Raw genomic sequence first — 21466 nt, forward strand, 5'->3', positions numbered from 1 at the left:
ACAAAAGCAACTATGTAGCTAGCTAACATAGCACTAATCAAGACGTTCCTTTGTAATGTATTTAGTTTCTACAATGCTGCTCGTCGGTAATAGTTGGCTAGGTTTGGAAAAATGGCGTCGAGGGGGACGAAAATAGCTGGCTAGCTAACCTCGATAATTACTCTAAACTACACAATTATCAAACTATGACAAAGACAACTAACACTGCACTAGTCAAATCGTTCCGTTGTAATGTATTAGTTTCTACAGTGCTGCTAGTCAGTAAAGGTTGGCTAGCTAGCAGTGGGTTTGATGATGACTAGGTGTGTTGACTAAGTCTGGAGTCTGGACAACGGCGTCGCGTCGCGGCTGGCTAGCTAACCTCGATAATTACTCTAAACTACACAATTATCTTAGATACAAAGTCAGCAAAGACACCTATGTAGCTAGCTAGCACTACACTAATCAAGTCGTTCCGTTGTAATGTAATAGTTTCTACAGTGCTGCTAGTCAGTAAAGGTTGGCTAGCTAGCAGTGGGTTTGATGATGACTAGGTGTGTTGACTAAGTCTGGAGTCTGGACAAGGGCGTCGCGTCGCGTACCTATATCCACAGTAAAATGAGTCCTATATCAACATAACATGGAAAGGCCGCTCAGCAAGGATGAAGCTACTGCTCCAAAACTGCCATAAAAAATCCAGACTACGGTTTGCAACTGCACATGGGGACAAAGATCGTGCTTTTTGGAGAAATGTCCTCTGGTCTGATGAAACAAAATAGAACTGTTTGGCCCTAATGACCATCATGATTGGAGGAAAAAGAGGGAGGCTTGCAAGCCAAAGAACACCATCCCAACCGTGAAGCACGGGGGTGGCAGCATCATGTTGTGGGGGTGCTTTTCTGCAGGAGGGATGTGTGCACTTCACAAAATAGATGGCATCATGAGGCAGGAAAATGATGTGGATATATTGAAGCAACATCTCAAGACATCAGTCAGGAAGTTAAAGCTTGGTCGCAAATGGGTCTTCCAAATGGACAATGACCCCAAGCATACTTCCAAAGTTGTGGCAAAATGGCTTAAGGACAACAAAGTCAAGGTATTGGAGTGGCCATCACAAAGCCCTGACCTCAATCCTATAGAACATTTGTGGGCAGAACTGAAAAAGCGTTTGCAAGCAAGGAGGCCTACAAACCTGACTCAGTTACACCAGCTCTTTCAGGAGGAATGGGCCAAAGTTCACCCAACTTATTGTGGGAAGCTTGTGGAAGGCTACTCGACACACTTTACCCAAGTTAAACAATTTAAAGGCAATTCTACCAAATACTAATTGAGTGTATGTAAACTTCTGACCCACTGGGAATGTGATGAAAGAAATAAATCATTCTCTCTACTATTATTCTGACCTTTCACATTCTTAAAATAAAGTGGTGATCCTGACTGACCTAAGACAGGGACTTTTTACTAGGATTAAATGTCAGGAATTGTGAAAAACTGAGTTTAAACGTATTTGGCTAAGGTGTATGTAAACTTCCGACTTCAACTGTACCTTGGTTACTTCATCCCAGTGTCTTCGTCTGAGTCTGCTCTTGGATTCCACTCCGCGTAACAGTAATGATGTAAATATAAATGTTTTCTCTTATTGCAGTTAAAATAGCAGAGTCCAGAGTAAGTCAACATGCTGTAACATTTACATTTTTTACATTTATCAGACACTCTTCTCCAGAGCGACTTACAGTAGTGAGCGCATACATTTCACACATTTTTTCCGTACTGGTTCCCCGTGGGAATCAAACCCACAACCCTGGCATTGCAAACACCATGCTCTACCAACTGAGCCACACGGGACTATAGTTCATTATTGACTTTTCTTTCATGTATCTGGGAGAACAGTACTAAACCAACTATTGAAAATGAAATGTGTTTGTGGTTTTATTTCTCATTATGTGTCAGTGGATGAAATGTGTTTGGAACATGAGGAGTTGTAGCTGAGTTTGTCTGTGAAACGGCTCTGCTGCTCCGCAGTGACCTCTCCCTCTAAACATGTATTTTTATTATATAACTCTTTCAATCCAGTCGGACACAATACGGAAGAAAAAACGTATGTACTTTACAGGCTCTAGAGAAGTTAAAGTTGTACATATCAACAAATAAGTTGGGCTCCTGAGTTGTGCAGCGGTCTAAGGCACTACATCTCAGTGCTAGAGGCGTCTCTACGGACTCTGGTTCAATTCCAGGCTGTATCACAACCGGCCATTATTGGGAGTCCCATAGGGTGGAGCACAATTGGTCCAGCGTCGTTAGGGTTTGTCCGAGGTAATCTGTCATTGTAAATGAGAATTTGATCTTAACTGACTTGCCTAGTTATTATTTATTTAAATAAAAAATATATTTATCCAGAGCAATTAGGATTAAGTGCCTTGCTCAAGGGCATATCAACAAATGTTTTCGTAGTTGCCTCAGGGATTCAAACCAGCAACGTTTCGGTTACTTGCCCAATGCTCTCAAGTGCTAGGCTATCTGCCAAACATTTCTGACTAATGGGAAAATACAGTGCCTCCAATTTATTCTAAATATTTAGTCATAGCAGATATTTTTTTTCTTCAGTAGATATAAGTTGAGTTCGGTTAAGGATATACTTGATCAAAATGATGTTACAGATTTTACCATTTTCCATTAGCCTTTACTGACGTTTAAATCAGTGATTTTTACTGTAAAACATATTTTGTTTTTTCAGGGGGAATTGGCCATGTATAGACCCATAAACTGAATTAGTATAATAATGTAACTGATATTTAATGTTATTAGGTTTGTTTAGTGAATCTTGCACAATTGTAGACCTGGTTTATATGAATGTTGAGGCTTGGGCACTGGGGTAGACCTGTTTTTATGAGCATGCCCATGGATTTACCTGGTTTATAATGGGGTGTAGGGATACACAAGGCTCATTCAGGTAATAGGGCTGGATGGACATCTATTGCCAATTTCAAATCCTTTCTGGCAACAACATTTGTGGTAGGAAAAAAGTGATTGGGGCTGGGACATGTTATACCAGTGTACTACCGTAATTTCCGGACTATTAAGCGCACCTGAATATAAGCCGCACCCACTGAATTAAAAAAAAAATATTATTTTGAACATAAATAATGTCTATAAGCCGCAGGTGCCTACCGGTACATTGAAACAAATTAACTTTACACAGGCTTTAACGAAATACGGCTTGTAACAAAAATAAATAGGCTTTAACGAAACACGGCTTGTAACAAAAATAAATAGGCTTTAACGAAACACGGCTTGTAACAAAAAATAAAAAATTAGCAGTAAGCTTTAGTTGTCTTTTTGCACTGAGTCAATTCCTCACGCTGCTGTTTCCAACGTCTTATCATCGACTCATTAAGACCAAGCTCCCGTGCAGCAGCTCTATTTCCTTTTCCAACAGCCAGATCAATCGCCTTCAACTTGAAAGCTGCATCATATGCATTTCTCCGTGTCTTTGCCATGATGAGGGTGACAAAATGACTACCGTAATCAGAATGATGGGAAGTTTGAGAGCGCTCGATTTAATCTAAACAGTAAACAAAAAAGTTGTTTGACCTTAACCCGTTCGGCAATTTCATTGGTCTAATGAAAGCTTCATGCTGCCAAAAAACTGAGCACGTCACAGAATGTGTTTTTTTGGAGAAAGCGGGAAAAATCCATATATTAGCTGCGTCATTGTTTAAGCCGCGAGGTTCAAAGCCTGGGAAAAAAGTTGCGGCTTATAGTCCGGAATTTACGGTATATTAGTTTATCTATGAAATGATTAGTGTATACAGGTCAGATGTCACAGGACTAAAACATGCCGATAACAGGGTTGGGGTGTGCAGCAAACAGCTGGATATAGGTTACTGTTGGTGACTTGGGGAATACAGACCTAAGGAAAGTGGGTAAGAGTGCTGAGATCAGCAAGTAACACGGAGGAGGTGTATTGGCAAAGGAACTGGGGTCTTGAGTAACACAGGTCATTTAGGGCCAGGATATGCCTGTATCCAAACTTGATTGTATACATTTGAGGGTATTGGCATGTGGGGGTTAGGGTTAGGGCATGGGGGTAACAGGGCTGGGGTGTGTGGGTCATTGAGTGTAGGTGTGTGGGTAAGTGGGCTGAGTTATATAGATATTGAGGTTGAGGAATAGGGGTAAATACCTGTTCATGTTATTATAGGCAGAGCACTCTATCAAAATTGTGACCAAGAATAAAACATACTTTTAAATAAATACAAAAATAAGCAAAATGGAATACATGTTAGGCTTACTAGTGGCATACGATTTGCATAGTGGCATGTCTGGGAAAGATGTGGTAACAAATGGGATAATATCATTCTAGATAGTAGCAGTCACATTCTTCTATGACATATATATACTTTCCTTCAAATGAATATGTCTGTCGGATTGTGTGTGTTGTATTTTAGAATTGACATGGTCCTGGGTTTTGTATGTCTGTTGTCAGAAGACTGTGTAAGGGCTGATGTTGGTGAAGATGTCACCTCCCACCTGAGAACAGTGCTGTTGCAACGACGATCAGGTGGTTTAAAGAGACAGAGTGTATTTACCTGTTTAAGAATGGCCAGGTGACAGAGAGGAGTGGCTACGAGGGCAGAGTGAGTCTGATCACCCAGGAGATGGAGAGAGGCAACGTGTCCCTGAGGCTGAGAGACTACAGGAGGAGTAGACGTGTTTCTGACATGTCTCTGAGGCTGAGAGACTACAGGAGGAGTAGATGTGTCTCTGAGGCTGAGAGACTACAGGAGGAGTAGACGTGTCTCTGACGTGTCTCTGAGGCTGAGAGACTACAGGAGGAGTAGACGTGTCTCTGACGTGTCTCTGAGGCTGAGAGACTACAGGAGGAGTAGACGTGTCTCTGACGTGTCTCTGAGGCTGAGAGACTACAGGGAGTCAGAAGGAGGAGTCTACATATGTCAGGTCATCCATGGAGAACAGAAGGAGGAGTCTACATATGTCAGGTCATCCATGGAGAACAGAAGGAGGAGTCTACATATGTCAGGTCATCCATGGAGAACAGAAGGAGGAGTCTACATATGTCAGGTCATCCATGGAGAACAGAAGGAGGAGTCTACATATGTCAGGTCATCCATGGAGAACAGAAGGAGGGGTCTCAGGAGTACAGAAGGAGGATGTCAGGTCATCCATGGAGAACAGAAGGAGGAGTCTACATATGTCAGGTCATCCATGGAAAGAGGAGTCTAATATGTAGTCGGAGAACAGAAGGAGGAGTCTACATATGTCAGGTCATCCATGGAGAACAGAAGGAGGAGTCTACATATGTCAGGTCATCCATGGAGAACAGAAGGAGGAGTCTACATATGTCAGGTCATCCATGGAGAACAGAAGGAGGAGTCTACATATGTCAGGTCATCCATGGAGAACAGAAGGAGGAGTCTACATATGTCAGGTCATCCATGGAGAACAGAAGGAGGAGTCTACATATGTCAGGTCATCCATGGAGAACAGAAGGAGGAGTCTACATATGTCAGGTCATCCATGGAGAACAGAAGGAGGAGTCTACATATGTCAGGTCATCCATGGAGAACAGAAGGAGGAGTCTACATATGTCAGGTCATCCATGGAGAACAGAAGGAGGAGTCTACATATGTCAGGTCATCCATGGAGAACAGAAGGAGGAGTCTACATATGTCAGGTCATCCATGGAGAACAGAAGGAGGAAGCAGCAGTGGGTTTATGGGGCAGTGGACGTAAGTGTTCTATAACTCCAGTAATGTTTATAAACACCTAAACAACAACAATAACAACCAGTCTCTTTCCCTGTACAGAACACTCCTACTTTCTCTTGTAGGTAGGAGTTCATAGTAGGAGTTACAGATGAATAGACTAGATGAATTATGAATATATACTAGTTACAATGCATATTACAATCACTCAGAGCTTTGAGCTTGATGTCCTAAAGCATTTGAACCATTCCAACATTACTGGTAACGTCCCTTGATTGTCATTAGTAATGAATGTGATGAACACTTATACCACTCTGATGTATATCACATCACTATGGTATTTGATAGGATAATGTGACAAATGGTGATTTGAAGGTAATGATAATAACTAATACATTCTGTTTCACATGATCATTATTCAAGACTCTCCTTCATAATAATGGATGATCAGATCGATGTGAGTTTTTACTTATTTTGTATTTTTTGTTATTGACAACCAATAACACAAGACAAAGAACAGACCAGTGTTAATCTGATACTATAAAAACTACAGGCCTTGTGAACAGCAGTGTGTCTTCTTCAAGGCTACACATTAAATCAGTTTCTTTACATTTATCAATACTCTCCCCAAATGTTCTCAAGGTAGGTTGGATTATGATGTATAGATGTTCTTCAAATTATCCTGAATTTACATACCATAGACATTCCACAATATATCTGCCAAAGAGGTCAACATGTCACACAGCCCTCCCATAATATATCTGCCATAGAGGTCAACATGTCACACAGCCCTCCCACAATATATCTGCCATAGAGGTCAACATGTCACACAGCCCTACTACAATATATCTGCCATAGAGGTCAACATGTCACACAGCCCTCCCACAATATATCTGCCATAGAGGTCAACATGTCACACAGCCCTCCCACAATATATCTGCCATAGAGGTCAACATGTCACACAGCCCTACTACAATATATCTGCCATAGAGGTCAACATGTCACACAGCCCTACCACAATATATCTGCCATAGAGGTCAACATGTCACACAGCCCTACTACAATATATCTGCCATAGAGGTCAACATGTCACACAGCCCTACTACAATATATCTGCCATAGAGGTCAACATGTCACACAGCCCTCCCACAATATATCTGCCATAGAGGTCAGCAATTCACACACCAAAATTAACACAGAATCAGCTTGAATTTAGCTTGATGTCCTAGTATGAAGCACAGTCATTCTCAGACTGTTCACATAGTAGCACTGATTACATCTCTTTCCCTAGATGTAATGAATTGTCACGTCCTGACCAATATTTAGGTATTATTTCTATTATATTTGGTCAGGACGTGGCAGAGGTATATTTGTTTTGTATTATGGGGTTTTGTGTGTGGTGTAGTGGGGTGTATTAGTTTGGTATAGGTTCTAGGTTTGTTTTTCTATGTGTAGTTTTGGGTGCTGGACTCTCAATTGGAGGCAGGTGTTTCTAGTTGCCTCTGATTGGGAGTCCCATAAGTAGGTGTGTGTTTGTTTGGTTTTCGTGGGTAGTTGTTTTTGCACTGCGTGTTGTGTGCCTGCAAAACTGTTCCTGTCGTGTATATTGTTTTCCAGTGGATGCGTTACTCCTTTTTTGAATTAAAACATGAGCATCCATATTCCCGCTGCAGTTTGGTCTATTCAACACGTCTCTTTTTGTGACAGAACTACCCACCACCAAAGGACCAAGCAGCGGAGAAGAGGACAGAGGCAAGTGAGGGAGGAATGTTGGAGGCAGCCCCAAGAATTTTTTAGGGGGGGCACAAGGGCTATTTGGCGGGGCGAGATTACAGCCCCAGGCCAGCTCCCCGTACCCTTGTAGGGCAGACTGGACAGGTCCCGTGCTTTGGGGTTGGGGCTGTGGTGAGGCCTGGGATTTTCAGGCCGGTAGGCAAGGTACCAGCGCCCCGCATGTGCCAGGGCGAAGTAGGCATCGATCCGGAAGGGGTGATGCCAACCCTGCGCTCAAGACCGCCAGTGCGCCCTTTCGGTCCGGTGTTTCCCGCCAGACGCACTAGCATGGAGGTGCGTGTCTCCAGGCTGGCACGTCCTATACCAGCCCCACGCATCAGGAGTCTAGTGTGTCAACCCAGCCTCGCCAGTCAACAGTCACCAGAGCTGCCCGCCAGTCAACAGTCGTCAGAGCTGCCCGCCAGTCAACAGTCGTCAGAGCTGCCCGCCAGTCAACAGTCGTCAGAGCTGCCCGCCAGTCAACAGTCGTCAGAGCTGCCCGCCAGTCAACAGTCGTCAGAGCTGCCCGCCAGTCAACAGTCGTCAGAGCTGCCCGCCAGTCAACAGTCGTCAGAGCTGCCCGCCAGTCAACAGTCGTCAGAGCTGCCCGCCAGTCAACAGTCGCCAGAGCTGCCCGCCAGTCAACAGTCGCCAGAGAGGTCAGACTGCCCTGAACTGCCGGAGTGGCCAGACTGCCCTGAACTGCCGGAGTGGCCAGACTGCCCTGAACTGCCGGAGTGGCCAGACTGCCCTGAACTGCCGGAGTGGCCAGACTGCCCTGAACTGCCAGAGTGGCCAGACTGCCCTGAACTGCCAGGGTGGCCAGACTGCCCTGAACTGCCAGAGTGGCCAGACTGCCCTGAACTGCCAGGGTGGCCAGACTGCCCTGAACTGCCAGGGTGGCCAGACTGCCCTGAACTGCCAGAGTGGCCAGACTGCCCGGTTCTGCCAGAGGTGCCCGCCTGCCCTGATCTGCCAGGGTGCCCGGCCTGTCAGGATCAGCCCGAGTGGTCCTCCTGCCCTCCGGTCCAGCCCGAGTGGTCCTCCTGCCCTCCGGTCCAGCCCGAGTGGTCCTCCTGCCTTCCGGCCCAGCCCGAGTGGCCCGCATGCCTTCCGGCCCAGCCCGAGTGGTCCGCCTGCCCTGATCTGCCAGGGTGCCCGGCCTGTCAGAATCAGCCCGAGTGGCCCTCCTGCCCTCCGGCCCAGCCCGAGTGGCCCTCCTGCCCTCCGGCCCAGCCCGAGTGGCCCTCCTGCTCTCCGGCCCAGCCCGAGGGGCCCTGCTGCTCTCCGGCCCAGCCCGAGGGGCCCTGCTGCTCTCCGGCCCAGCCCGAGGGGCCCTCCTGCTCTCCGGCCCAGCCCGAGGGGCCCTCCTGTCCCCCGGGCCAGCCCGAGGGGCCCTCCTGTCCCCCGGGCCAGCCCGAGGGGCCCTCCTGTCCCCCGGGCCAGCCCGAGGGGCCCTCCTGTCCCCCGGGCCAGCCCGAGGGGCCCTCCTGTCCCCCGGCCCAGCCCGAGGGGCCCTCCTGTCCTCCGGCCCGGCCCGAGGGGTCCGTCTGCCTGGCGCAGCTATCGGCTCCACCGAAGTGGGCGACGCCGAGGGTGGAGCAGGGTCCACGTCCTGCACCGGAGCCACCTCCAGGATAGGTGGGTTGGGGAGGGAGGGTGTAGCACAGTGCCGTCGTTGACGGCAGCCACCCTCCCTTCCCTCCCTTATTGTTTAGGGGGTATTGCTTTTTGGTTTTGTTGGGGTAATGGGGATTTTTGTGTTTTTTCTTTTAAGGTGCATTCCGGGGTCTGCACCTTTAGGGGGAATGTCACGTCCTGACCAATATTTAGGTATTATTTCTATTATATTTGGTCAGGACGTGGCAGAGGTATATTTGTTTTGTATTATGGGGTTTTGTGTGTGGTGTAGTGGGGTGTATTAGTTTGGTATAGGTTCTAGGTTTGTTTTTCTATGTGTAGTTTTGGGTGCTGGACTCTCAATTGGAGGCAGGTGTTTCTAGTTGCCTCTGATTGGGAGTCCCATAAGTAGGTGTGTGTTTGTTTGGTTTTCGTGGGTAGTTGTTTTTGCACTGCGTGTTGTGTGCCTGCAAAACTGTTCCTGTCGTGTATATTGTTTTCCAGTGGATGCGTTACTCCTTTTTTGAATTAAAACATGAGCATCCATATTCCCGCTGCAGTTTGGTCTATTCAACACGTCTCTTTTTGTGACATGAATGTGACGAACAGTCATTCCAATATGATGTATGGTATTTAATTGAATAATGTAATGTGACAGAAATTGGATTGAATGTAACTCGAATAACTCGTACATTTTGTTATACATTATTATCATTATTCATTACTCTCTATCTTGGATAATGGATGATCAGGAGCAATACAATAGCCCTCCCACAATATACAGTTGAAGACGCAGGTTTACATACACCTTAGCTAAATACATTTAAAATCAGTTTTTCACAATTCCTGACATTTAATCCTTGTAAACATTCCCTGTCTTAGGTCAGTTAGGATCACCACTTTATTTTAAGAATGTGAAATGTCAGAATAATAGTAGAGAGAATTATTTATTTCAACTTTTATTTCTTTCATCACATTCCCAGTGGGTCAGATGTTTACATACAATCAATTAGTATTTGGTAGCATTGCCATTAAATTGTTTAACTTGGGTCAAACGTTTCGGATAGCCTTCCACAAGCTTCCCACAATAAGTTGGGTGAATTTTGGCCCATTCCTCCTGACAGAGCTGGTGTAACTGAGTCAGGTTTGTTGGCCTCCTTGCTCTCACATGCTTTTTCAGTTCTGCCCAAAAATGTTCTATAGGATTGAGGTCAGGGCTTTGTGATGGCCACTCCAATACCTTGACTTTGTTGTCCTTAAGCCATTTTGCCACAACTTTGGAAGTATGCTTGGGGTCATTGTCCATTTGGAAGACCCATTTGCGAACAAGCTTTAACTTCCTGACTGATATCTTGAGATGATGCTTCAATATATCCACATCATTTTCTATCCTCATGATGCCATCTATTTTGTGAAGTGCACCAGTCCCTCCTGCAGCAAAGCACCCCCACAACATGATGCCGCCACCCCCGTGCTTCACGGTTGGGATGGTGTTCTTTGGCTTGCAAGCCTCCCCCTTTTTCCTCCAAACATAACAATGGTCATTATGGCCAAAGAGTTCTATTTTTGTTTCATCAGACCAGAGGACATTTCTCCAAAAAGTACGATCTTTGTCCCCATGTGCAGTTGCAAACTGTAGTCTGGTTTTTTTAAGGCCGTTTTGGAGCAGTGGCTTCTTCCTTGCTGAGCGGCCTTTCAGGTTATGTCGATATAGGACTCATTTTACTGTGGATATAGATACTTTTGTACTTGTTTCCTCCAGCGTCTTCACACGGTCCTTTGTTGTTGTTCTGTGATTGATTTGCACTTTTCTCACCAAAGTCATTCATCTCTAGGAGACAGATTGCGTCTCCTTCCTGAGGGGTATGACGGCTGCGTGGTCCAATGGCGTACTATTGTTTGTACAGATGAACGTGGTACCTTCAGGCGTTTGGAAATTGCTCCCAAGGATGAACCAGACTTGTGGAGGTCTACAATTTTTTTTCTCAGGTCTTGGCTGATTTCTTTTGATTTTCCTATGATGTCAAGCAAAGTGGCAATGAGTTTGAAGGTAGGCCTTGAAATACATCCACAGGTACACATCCAATTGACTGAAATTATGTCAATTAGCCTATCAGAAGCTTCCAAAGCCATGACATCATTTTCTGGAATTTTCCAAGCTGTTTAAAGGCACAGTCAACTTAGTGAATGTAAACTTCTGACCCACTGGAATGGTGATTTCAGTTGAATTTTAATTGAAATTATCTGTCTGTAAACAATTGTTGGAAAAATGACTTGTGTCATGCGGAAAGTAGATGTCCTAACCGACTTGCCAAAACTATACATTTTTGGAGTGGATGAAAAACGAGTTTTAGTGACTCCACCCTAAGTGTATGTAAACTTCCGACTTCAACTGTATATGCCATATTGCTCAACATTTCACACAGCTCTCCCACAATATATCTGCCATAGAGCTCAACAATTCACATACCACAATTCAACTGGAATCATGTTGAATTTAGCTTGATGTCCTAGTATGAAACATTCAGTCATTCTCAGACTGTTCACATAGTAGCACTGATTACATCTCTTTCCCTAGATGTACATTAGTAATGAACGTGATGAACAGTCATTGCAATGTGATGTATGGTATTTAATTGAATAATGTAATGTGACAGAAATTGGATTGAACGCACTTGCTCCTCTCTGATCCAGTTATCACAAATGTCTGCTGTTCTCCCAAACACAACATCAGGAGGGAGAAGTGAGGTTCCAGAAATGGCCTACCACTGAAGATCTGGTCACAGTCCATACTACACTGGTCAGGACTTGTCTGGAATACGGAGGAGTGCAGTTTGTTGGATGCAGTAAAAAGCAGCAGGCCCAACTAGACAGGGTGCAGAGGATGGGCTTGAGGATCATCTCCAGAGGTGGAGCAGTCCAACCACAGCTCCCGTCACTGCAGAGCAGGCGAGAGCAGGCTGCAGTGCATCTGGTGAAGGACATGCACACTCTTGACCATCCACTGAATGACCTGCTCCCTCCAAATAGAGGTAACTGCACCACCAGGCTCCTGAGAAACAGCCACCAACTGTCCTGTATAACTAACCGTACGAACCACCTGCAAAACGCCACTCTACCCACTGCTGGCAGACTGTATAATAACTTTAGCTCTTAAATGCTTCTCCCCAAAATTATATTTTTTAACATCATTATGAAAAATGTCCGGTAATGTTTGAAGTGTTTCAATATTCTATTTATGTCTCGTATTATGTGTTATGTATTTTACATGAGTGTTTTGCAATTCTTAGTAATGTGAATTCTGCATTTCTTTTGTTTTATCTGTGAGCAAGAATAAATAAACTCAAACTCAGTCCAGATTCTCCAGTGTCTGAGCTGAGACTAGTGCTGATGGGGAGGACTGGGGCTGGGAGGAGTGCAGCAGGAAACACCATCCTGGGCAGAGAGGAGTTTTGGGCTCAGGCCAGCCCCTCTGCAGTCACCCAGAGGAGTAAGAGGAGAAGGGGGGCGTGTGTGGGAGAAGTCTGGTGCTGGTGGACACTCCAGACTGGTTCTGTCCTGGATTCTCTCTGGAGGAGATGAGACAGGATGCGGGGCTCTGTGTCTGTCTGTCTGCCCCGGGACCCCATGCCTTCCTCCTGGTCATACCAGTGGAGCCCTCTAAGGGGGAAGAGAGAGGGGTGCTGGAGAGAATAGAGGAGATGTTTGGGGATGGTTGTTGGGGACACACTGTGATTCTATTCACCCATGCTGATGGCCTGAAAAAGCAGAACATTGATGAGTTTCTCCAAGCAGGGAGTCAGGACCTCCAGCAGCTTGTAGAGAAATGTGGGAGCAGGTACCAGGTCCTCAACATTTAGGACAGGGCCCATGGTACTCAGGTTCCAGAGCTGCTGGAGCAGGTACCAGGTCCTCAACATTTAGGACAGGGCCCATGGTACTCAGGTTCCAGAGCTGCTGGAGCAGGTACCACGTCCTCAACATTTAGGACAGGGCCCATGGTACTCAGGTTCCAGAGCTGCTGGAGCAGGTACCAGGTCCTCAACATTTAGGACAGGGCCCATGGTACTCAGGTTCCAGAGCTGCTGGAGCAGGTAGAGGAGATGGTGGCAAGAAACAGAGAGCGATTCTACAGCAGTCAGACCTACCAGGAGGCGGAAGACCAGGTCAAAGAGATGGAGGGAAAGATCTAGAGAGAGAGAGAGAGAAGAGGAAACAGAGGGACTTGAGAAAGAGGCTTGAGATGGAGTGCAGGACTCTCTGAAGAAGGAAGATGTAATCCATAAAATCAAGAGAAATATCAGGGTGAAAAAGAAAGGAGGACCAAGGCACTTTTCATATAATTCATTAAAATGCCTTTATTTGTATGGCATATTTAATGGAAACCAAGCTTAAAAACACTGACACATTTCGGCTGCATGGCCTTCGTCAAAGAGTCCATAGATACGATAATACAATGTCCTCTTTTGAACAGCATTTTCCAAGAGATATCAGGATGTTCACCATTTCACTGAATTAGAGATGAGATTACTCTTTCATGGAGGGATTGGAGAAGTTAGAGAGAATCACGTTATTCATTCCAATGTAAGAGCAACATGACAGTCTTCCTTTTTGAAAAAAGAGTCATTCAGTTTTTTCTATTTGTATATTTTCATGAATCGAACTGCACAGGCATACTGTGTCATGTTTTATACTTACTTTTTAAACAACACAGTACAGGATTGAATAGTAAAGCATTTTTTTTATTGTTCAGTGTTTGTAGTTGAATGAAGAAACCCCATTGTGAAAAAGGGTTAGGGTTATGGTTGAGTCTAGGGTTAGGGTTGTGGTTGAGTCCAGGGTTAGGGTTGTGGTTGAGTCCAGGGTTAGGGTTGTGGTTGAGTCCAGGGTTAGGGTTGTGGTTGAGTCCAGGGTTAGGGTTGTGGTTGAGTCCAGGGTTAGGGTTGTGGTTGAGTCCAGGGTTAGGGTTGTGGTTGAGTCCAGGGTTAGGGTTGTGGTTGAGTCCAGGGTTATGGTTGTGGTTGAGTCCAGGGTTAGGGTTGTGGTTGAGTCCAGGGTTAGGGTTGTGGTTGAGTCCAGGGTTAGGGTTGTGGTTGAGTCCAGGGTTAGGGTTGTGGTTGAGTCCAGGGTTAGGGTTGTGGTTGAGTCCAGGGTTAGGGTTGTGGTTGAGTCCAGGGTTAGGGTTGTGGTTGAGTCCAGGGTTAGGGTTGTGGTTGAGTCCAGGGTTAGGGTTGTGGTTGAGTCCAGGGTTAGGGTTGTGGTTGAGTCCAGGGTTATGGTTGTGGTTGAGTCCAGGGTTAGGGTTGTGGTTGAGTCCAGGGTTATGGTTGTGGTTGAGTCCAGGGTTAGGGTTGTGGTTGAGTCCAGGGTTAGGGTTGTGGTTGAGTCCAGGGTTATGGTTGTGGTTGAGTCCAGGGTTATGGTTGTGGTTGAGTCCAGGGTTAGGGTTCTGGTTGAGTCCAGGGTTATGGTTGTGGTTGAGTCCAGGGTTGTGGTTGAGTCCAGGGTTAGGGTTGTGGTTGAGTCCAGGGTTATGGTTGTGGTTGAGTCCAGGGTTAGGGTTGTGGTTGAGTCCAGGGTTATGGTTGTGGTTGAGTCCAGGGTTATGGTTGTGGTTGAGTCCAGGGTTAGGGTTGTGGTTGAGTCCAGGGTTATGGTTGTGGTTGAGTCCAGGGTTGTGGTTGAGTCCAGGGTTGTGGTTGAGTCCAGGGTTATGGTTGTGGTTGAGTCCAGGGTTAGGGTTATGGTTGAGTCCAGGGTTAGGGTTGTGGTTGAGTCCAGGGTTAGGGTTGTGGTTGAGTCCAGGGTTAGGGTTGTGGTTGAGTCCAGGGTTAGGGTTGTGGTTGAGTCCAGGGTTAGGGTTGTGGTTGAGTCCAGGGTTAGGGTTGTGGTTGAGTCCAGGGTTAGGGTTGTGGTTGAGTCCAGGGTTAGGGTTGTGGTTGAGTCCAGGGTTAGGGTTGGGGTTGAGTCCAGGGTTAGGGCTGTGGTTGAGTCCAGGGTTAGGGTTGTGGTTGAGTCCAGGGTTAGGGTTATGGTTGAGTCTAGGGTTAGGGTTATGGTTGAGTCCAGGGTTAGGGTTATGGTTGAGTCCAGGGTTAGGGTTGTGGTTGAGTCCAGGGTTAGGGTTGTGGTTGAGTCCAGGGTTAGGGTTGTGGTTGAGTCCAGGGTTAGGGTTGTGGTTGAGTCCAGGGTTAGGGTTGTGGTTGAGTCCAGGGTTAGGGTTGTGGTTGAGTCCAGGGTTAGGGTTGTGGTTGAGTCCAGGGTTAGGGTTGTGGTTGAGTCCAGGGTTAGGGTTGTGGTTGAGTCCAGGGTTAGGGTTGTGGTTGAGTCCAGGGTTAGGGTTGTGGTTGTGGTTGAGTCCAGGGTTAGGGTTGTGGTTGAGTCCAGGGTTGTGGTTGAGTCCAGGGTTAGGGTTGTGGTTGAGTCCAGGGTTAGGGTTATGGTTGAGTCCAGGGTTAGGGTTGTGGTTGAGTCCAGGGTTAGGGTTATGGTTGAGTCCAGGGTTAGGGTTGTGGTTGAGTCCAGGATTAGGGTTGTGGTTGAGTCCAGGGTTAGGGTTGTGGTTGAGTCCAGGGTTAGGGTTGTGGTTGAGTCTAGGGTTAGGGTTGTGGTTGAGTCCAGGGTTAGGGTTATGGTTGAGTCCAGGGTTAGGGTTGTGGTTGAGTCCAGGGTTAGGGTTGTGGTTGAGTCCAGGGTTAGGGTTGTGGTTGAGTCCAGGGTTAGGGTTGTGGTTGAGTCCAGGGTTAGGGTTGTGGTTGAGTCCAGGGTTAGGGTTGTGGTTGAGTCCAGGGTTGTGGTTGAGTCCAGGGTTAGGGTTGTGGTTGAGTCCAGGGTTAGGGTTATGGTTGAGTCCAGGGTTAGGGTTGTGGTTGAGTCCAGGGTTAGGGTTATGGTTGAGTCCAGGGTTAGGGTTGTGGTTGAGTCCAGGGTTAGGGTTGTGGTTGAGTCCAGGGTTAGGGTTGTGGTTGAGTCCAGGGTTAGGGTTGTGGTTGAGTCTAGGGTTAGGGTTGTGGTTGAGTCCAGGGTTAGGGTTGTGGTTGAGTCCAGGATTAGGGTTGTGGTTGAGTCCAGGGTTAGGGTTGTGGTTGAGTCCAGGGTTAGGGTTGTGGTTGAGTCTAGGGTTAGGGTTGTGGTTGAGTCCAGGGTTAGGGTTATGGTTGAGTCCAGGGTTAGGGTTGTGGTTGAGTCCAGGGTTAGGGTTGTGGTTGAGTCCAGGGTTAGGGTTGTGGTTGAGTCCAGGGTTAGGGTTGTGGTTGAGTCCAGGGTTAGGGTTGTGGTTGAGTCCAGGGTTAGGGTTGTGGTTGAGTCCAGGGTTAGGGTTGTGGTTGAGTCCAGGGTTAGGGTTGTGGTTGGGTCCAGGGTTAGGGTTGTGGCTGAGTCCAGGGTTAGTGTTAAACCGGGATGTGTAACTGTTTGGAAATTATTATGTTCTGTATCATATGTGTTTGTTATTTTCTGTTTTGCTCTTTATTGTCGAAAATAAAGAAAGGAAAAAGATGAACTCAATAAAATAAGACATTGTAATAAAAACAGAAATCAAATAAGATGAATTTAATGAAAATAAAAATATATAAGAAATACATGATGTGGATGTTAAGCTATGGTCAGTGGTAGGGCTATGGTTAGGGTTAGACTCATTTAGATAACTGCATCAAGCTCCCTGACCTCAACAAGATGAGGGCAAAATGCTTCAGTCCATTCCAACACCTGATTCCAACCTTTTGATTTTACACCCAAACAGACCGAGCGAAACACAAGTATTATGTCTCTTGTTTGTTGCTTTGTGTCAGATACAGTATATGTTACTACAATCAATATTGTAATATCAGTATTAATAAATACCATATCAGTGCTAATGTTGTACAGTAGTAAGCACACTTTGGATTTCATTTTCTGTCTGTAAAACAGACATAAAATACCTTAACACTCACATAATGTTGTGTTGTAACTTTTCTTTTATGATGTCTATGAGATGTCCCCTTTCAAATTCTAGGATTATTTAAGGGAACTTTGTGCTTTGAGAAGGCTGTTTGGCTGTCCGTAACTTTGACCCTTAGTAGTTGGGGAGGGAGCCAGGGCCGGCGCCAGAACGAATCAGTTGGATAGGACTTTGATTTGCATAGACGGGCACGTTTTTTTCACAGGACCGCCTGTGTGTGCAAGCACGTTCACATTTTTTAAAGAGTGTTAGTAGACCATATGCAGCTCGTGAGTTTCAAGTTTGGGGAAGCTCATTTAATACGTTTACATGCACACTAATAATTTGACTTGAAACTGATTTTGGCAATAGGCAGATTATGCAATAGTCATGGAGCACATTTACATTCACACTAATAATTAGATATTAACCTGATTATTAGACATGTTAACACTGTACTCATCTTATCTTAATTGGTGTAAGGTCATCATCAAAGTAAGCATACACTGATTAAAACACCTGGTTTTCTGTGCAATCTTTTGAACCATTAGGACATGTAAATAGATTAATTGGTGTTCCAGTGAGCCTATAACTTCCATCATCAACTAAGTAAAATAGACTGAACTAAAATATAAATGCAACATGTAAAGTGTTTGTCCCATGTTTAAAAAAACTGAAATAAAAAATCCCAGAAATGTTCCATATGCACAAAAAGCGTATTTCTCTCAAATGTTGTCGACAAATGTGTTTCCATCCCTGTTAGTGAGCATTTCTCCTTTGCCAAGACAATCCATCCACCTGACAGGTGTGGCATATCAAGAAGCTGATTAAACAGCATGATCATTATACAGGTACACCTTGTGCTGGGGACAATAAAATGCCACTTTAAAATGTGCAGGGGGGGGTTCTGTAATAAAGCCTTTTTGTGGGGGAAAAAAACGAATTCTGATTGGCAGGGCCTGGATCCCCAGTGGGTGGGCCTATGCCCTGCCAGGCTTACACATGGCTGCACCCCTGCCCAGTCATGTGAAATCCATAGATTAGAGCCTAATTCATTTATTTCCTTATATGAACTGTAACTCAGTAAAATCTTTGAAATTGTTGCATGTTGTGTTTACATTTTTGTTCAGGCCTAAAGCCGACAACAACAAAAAACAGTAGAAAATATCCTGATGAAAATGACGGTTCTTTCATCTCTCTACTCCGCCTGTCTGACTCCCTTTCTATCTGTCTTGACTTGAGCCATTGCTAGCGAACTTGCAACATTGGATCAAATCTGCTATTATATTCCAGGGACCTATTCCAGCGCCAGTGAGCTATGGGACAGCAGCTGTTTTTTATGATGTTTGTTTCAATGGATATATGGGATCATCAGATCATGATATTTTGCTCTCTCACACATTGTCCGTGCAGCATTTATGGTGATGTGGTCTCTGCAGAAGTCAGGGTATTATTACTAGCACTTCGTTAAGCAGTACAGAGCTGTTGTGAAGGAAGTTGGCAAGGAAGTGAATTTGTGTTTATACAGGACCTCCCGCCCTCACCTACCGTCAACCAATCATGTCGATGCAGAGCTATATGAAGCCCTACACATTGTTACAACATTTGAGAAGTGCATGGCGATGCTGTACTGAGCTCAATTTGGCCTCTGCGTGCCTCCACAATTGTTGTTATTATTGCGTAACAGTAACCATATGGTGCCTCTGACCACATTTTCAGATCAAGCATAAATTGGTTCTTACTGTGTGAGATGAAGAACAAATGACTGAGACCCTCAGCTTATTAGTCGTGGACGTGGTTAGTTAAGACAATCAGAAATCAGACATTGCCAAATGGGCACTTTAACACATTTACAAGCAGCAGACCAGGTAGGCTACTTCTTTGCATGGTCAGGCACGCTCCCTCAACATTATCAGGACAGAGAAATCAAGTGTAGCAGATTGTGAACTCTGCAAAGAACGTTTCCACCCCGAAAATGAGAATGGTAAATGACTGTAATTAATACATGTATTTACAGAAATGTATGTAACCAAATGACCAAATGTGATTAAAGGTAGATTTACTATGCCTACTGATGACATATGGAATGGGGAATTGATAAAAAACTAAAACATCTATCATAGGACTAACAATTCAGACAATGAAACAAATTCTTGTTGTTGCAGCATTTTAAGTTATACTCAGTTATACTCACATTACTCACATTATCGTCATACATATTTTAGATTATTTTCACTGACAGCTGCAACTCAATCAACTACACATATTGCCACGCCGCTGCCCAAATTGCGGGCTCCCAAATAAGCACAGTCATACATGCTCGTGAGTGGAAACAATCAAGAAGATTTTTTTTCAAATAAGCTAATGGTCCTCTGTGGCTAAGTCACATGCCCTCTGGTGAAGTATTCTGAATGTTTTTATTTATTTGGAGTAATTATATCATTTAGGCCAAACCTCAATGTACTTTAGGGGAAGCCAGCATCCTAACAGTGCACTGTGCACGCCAACTTTCCTTTCCAATTAACAAGAAGCTGAAAGCAGAGATCTGTATAATGAGGAGATCCTCCTGTCTCTGCCCTAACAGTGGGAATAGCTTTCCCAAAGGGGTAGCGCTTCGATCACACTGACCACACTATTCTGCATTCATTTCTAATGGAACGCTGCGTTTGCCTTGCAGCATTGCGTTGCGGAGGCAGTTGCAGTGCGTTCTGTGTTGTTCATACGTTGGATTTATCAAATGTATGCGTCAAACTGTCTGTGTAGACGACTTGACAGAAATGCTAGCAGAATGTTGAACTTTTGTTGCACACATATCCAGATGATGCTGTGTAACATTTTGCGCAATGACGCTGTTGGTGTGATCGAGGTGTCAGGCAGGCTACAAGCTTAGGTCTGCATATCATGCTCATAGAAACACGTTGGCTTACTCTGGACAGATTCTGTCGAAAGTGAGCCCTCACGCTTCGCCTCTTCCTCTCTGCTGAAACTCTCTCACCTGAGAAAGCATCCCAGTGAGTGAAACAGCTCCCCTCTGTCTTACTATAATGTAGGCCATGTATCTGATACTGTCCGGACATAAATAGTATTACTTGCCATACTCTTTTTGTCCAGACAGGGTATTCAAAATATAACATTTTCTTGAGACAACATGTGTGGGCATAGGCAGACGTTGCAATTGGAGGATGCATCTTATACATATTTTATAAAAGGGATCTCCAACCTGTTCCTGGAGAGCTACCATCATGTAGGTTTTCATTCCAACCCTAATCTAGTGCACCTGATTCTAATACTTAACTGGTTTATAAGATGGATCAGGTTAGTTACAACTGGGGTTGGAGTGAAACCCTACTGCACTGTAGCACCCCAGGAACAGGGCTGGAGAGCCCTGTAATGATAAGCTATGCAATAGGCAACATCTGTCAGTACAAACTTTGATTAATGAAATGTTGACACCATTTACATATTTTTTTGCGCTCCCTCACCTAACAAAGTAGCAATACACCACCGCAAGTAAGATCTGTGGTAGATCTGTAGCCGTGGTGTCTGTATGCTGCATGTTTTCCCAGCTGGATTCATCCATCTGAGCAGAAGCCAAAATGTAACCTTCCTGTGCTCATTACAAACAGGGTAAATAAAGGACCTTGAATGACAGCACCATGTACAACTCCTTCTTCACCCGGAGACTTTGTGCAGCTTTTTTGAACTGCCGCTGACAACGTTTTAGGCTTCTTCTCCATTTACATTGTGTCATAGCCTACACTTGGATTAGCCGACACTGTAATTCATTAAACTGGATTGGATTATTTTACCACGCCAGCATTGCAATCCAAAGCATGCACGATTTATTTAACAAACTGAGATATATTGCGGCTGTCCAGTTTTTTGGGGCTGCTCTACAGAAGGTTAAATCAGTCTGCTAATACAGGACTAGTAAAGGTCTGCTAATACAGGACTAGTAAAGGTCTGCTAATACAGGACTAGTAAAGGTCTGTTAATACAGGACTAGTAAAGGTCTGTTAATACAGGACTAGTAAAGGTCTGCTAATACAGGACTAGTAAAGGTCTGTTAATACAGGACTAGTAAAGGTCTGTTAATACAGGACTAGTAAAGGTCTGCTAATACAGGACTAGTAAAGGTCTGCTAATACAGGACTAGTAAAGGTCTGTTAATACAGGACTAGTAAAGGTCTGTTAATACAGGACTAGTAAAGGTCTGCTAATACAGGACTAGTAAAGGTCTGTTAATACAGGACTAGTAAAGGTCTGTTAATACAGGACTAGTAAAGGTCTGCTAATACAGGACTAGTAAAGATCTGTTAATACAGGACTAGTAAAGGTCTGCTAATACAGGACTAGTAAAGGTCTGTTAATACAGGACTAGTAAAGGTCTGTTAATACAGGACTAGTAAAGGTCTGCTAATACAGGACTAGTAAAGGTCTGCTAATACAG

The 21466-nt window shown here is 45.0% G+C and overlaps 1 pseudogene; it reads right to left on the minus strand.

Annotated features, from left to right (window-relative positions):
- Window positions 1–13018, minus strand: part of LOC106568271 (hyaluronan and proteoglycan link protein 3-like) — a 35914-nt pseudogene extending 22896 nt beyond the window's left edge.
- Between the last annotated feature and the right edge of the window lie 8448 nt (window positions 13019–21466).

This window comes from Salmo salar, chromosome ssa01 (genome assembly GCF_905237065.1).
Source record: "Salmo salar chromosome ssa01, Ssal_v3.1, whole genome shotgun sequence".
NCBI lineage: Eukaryota > Metazoa > Chordata > Actinopteri > Salmoniformes > Salmonidae > Salmo > Salmo salar.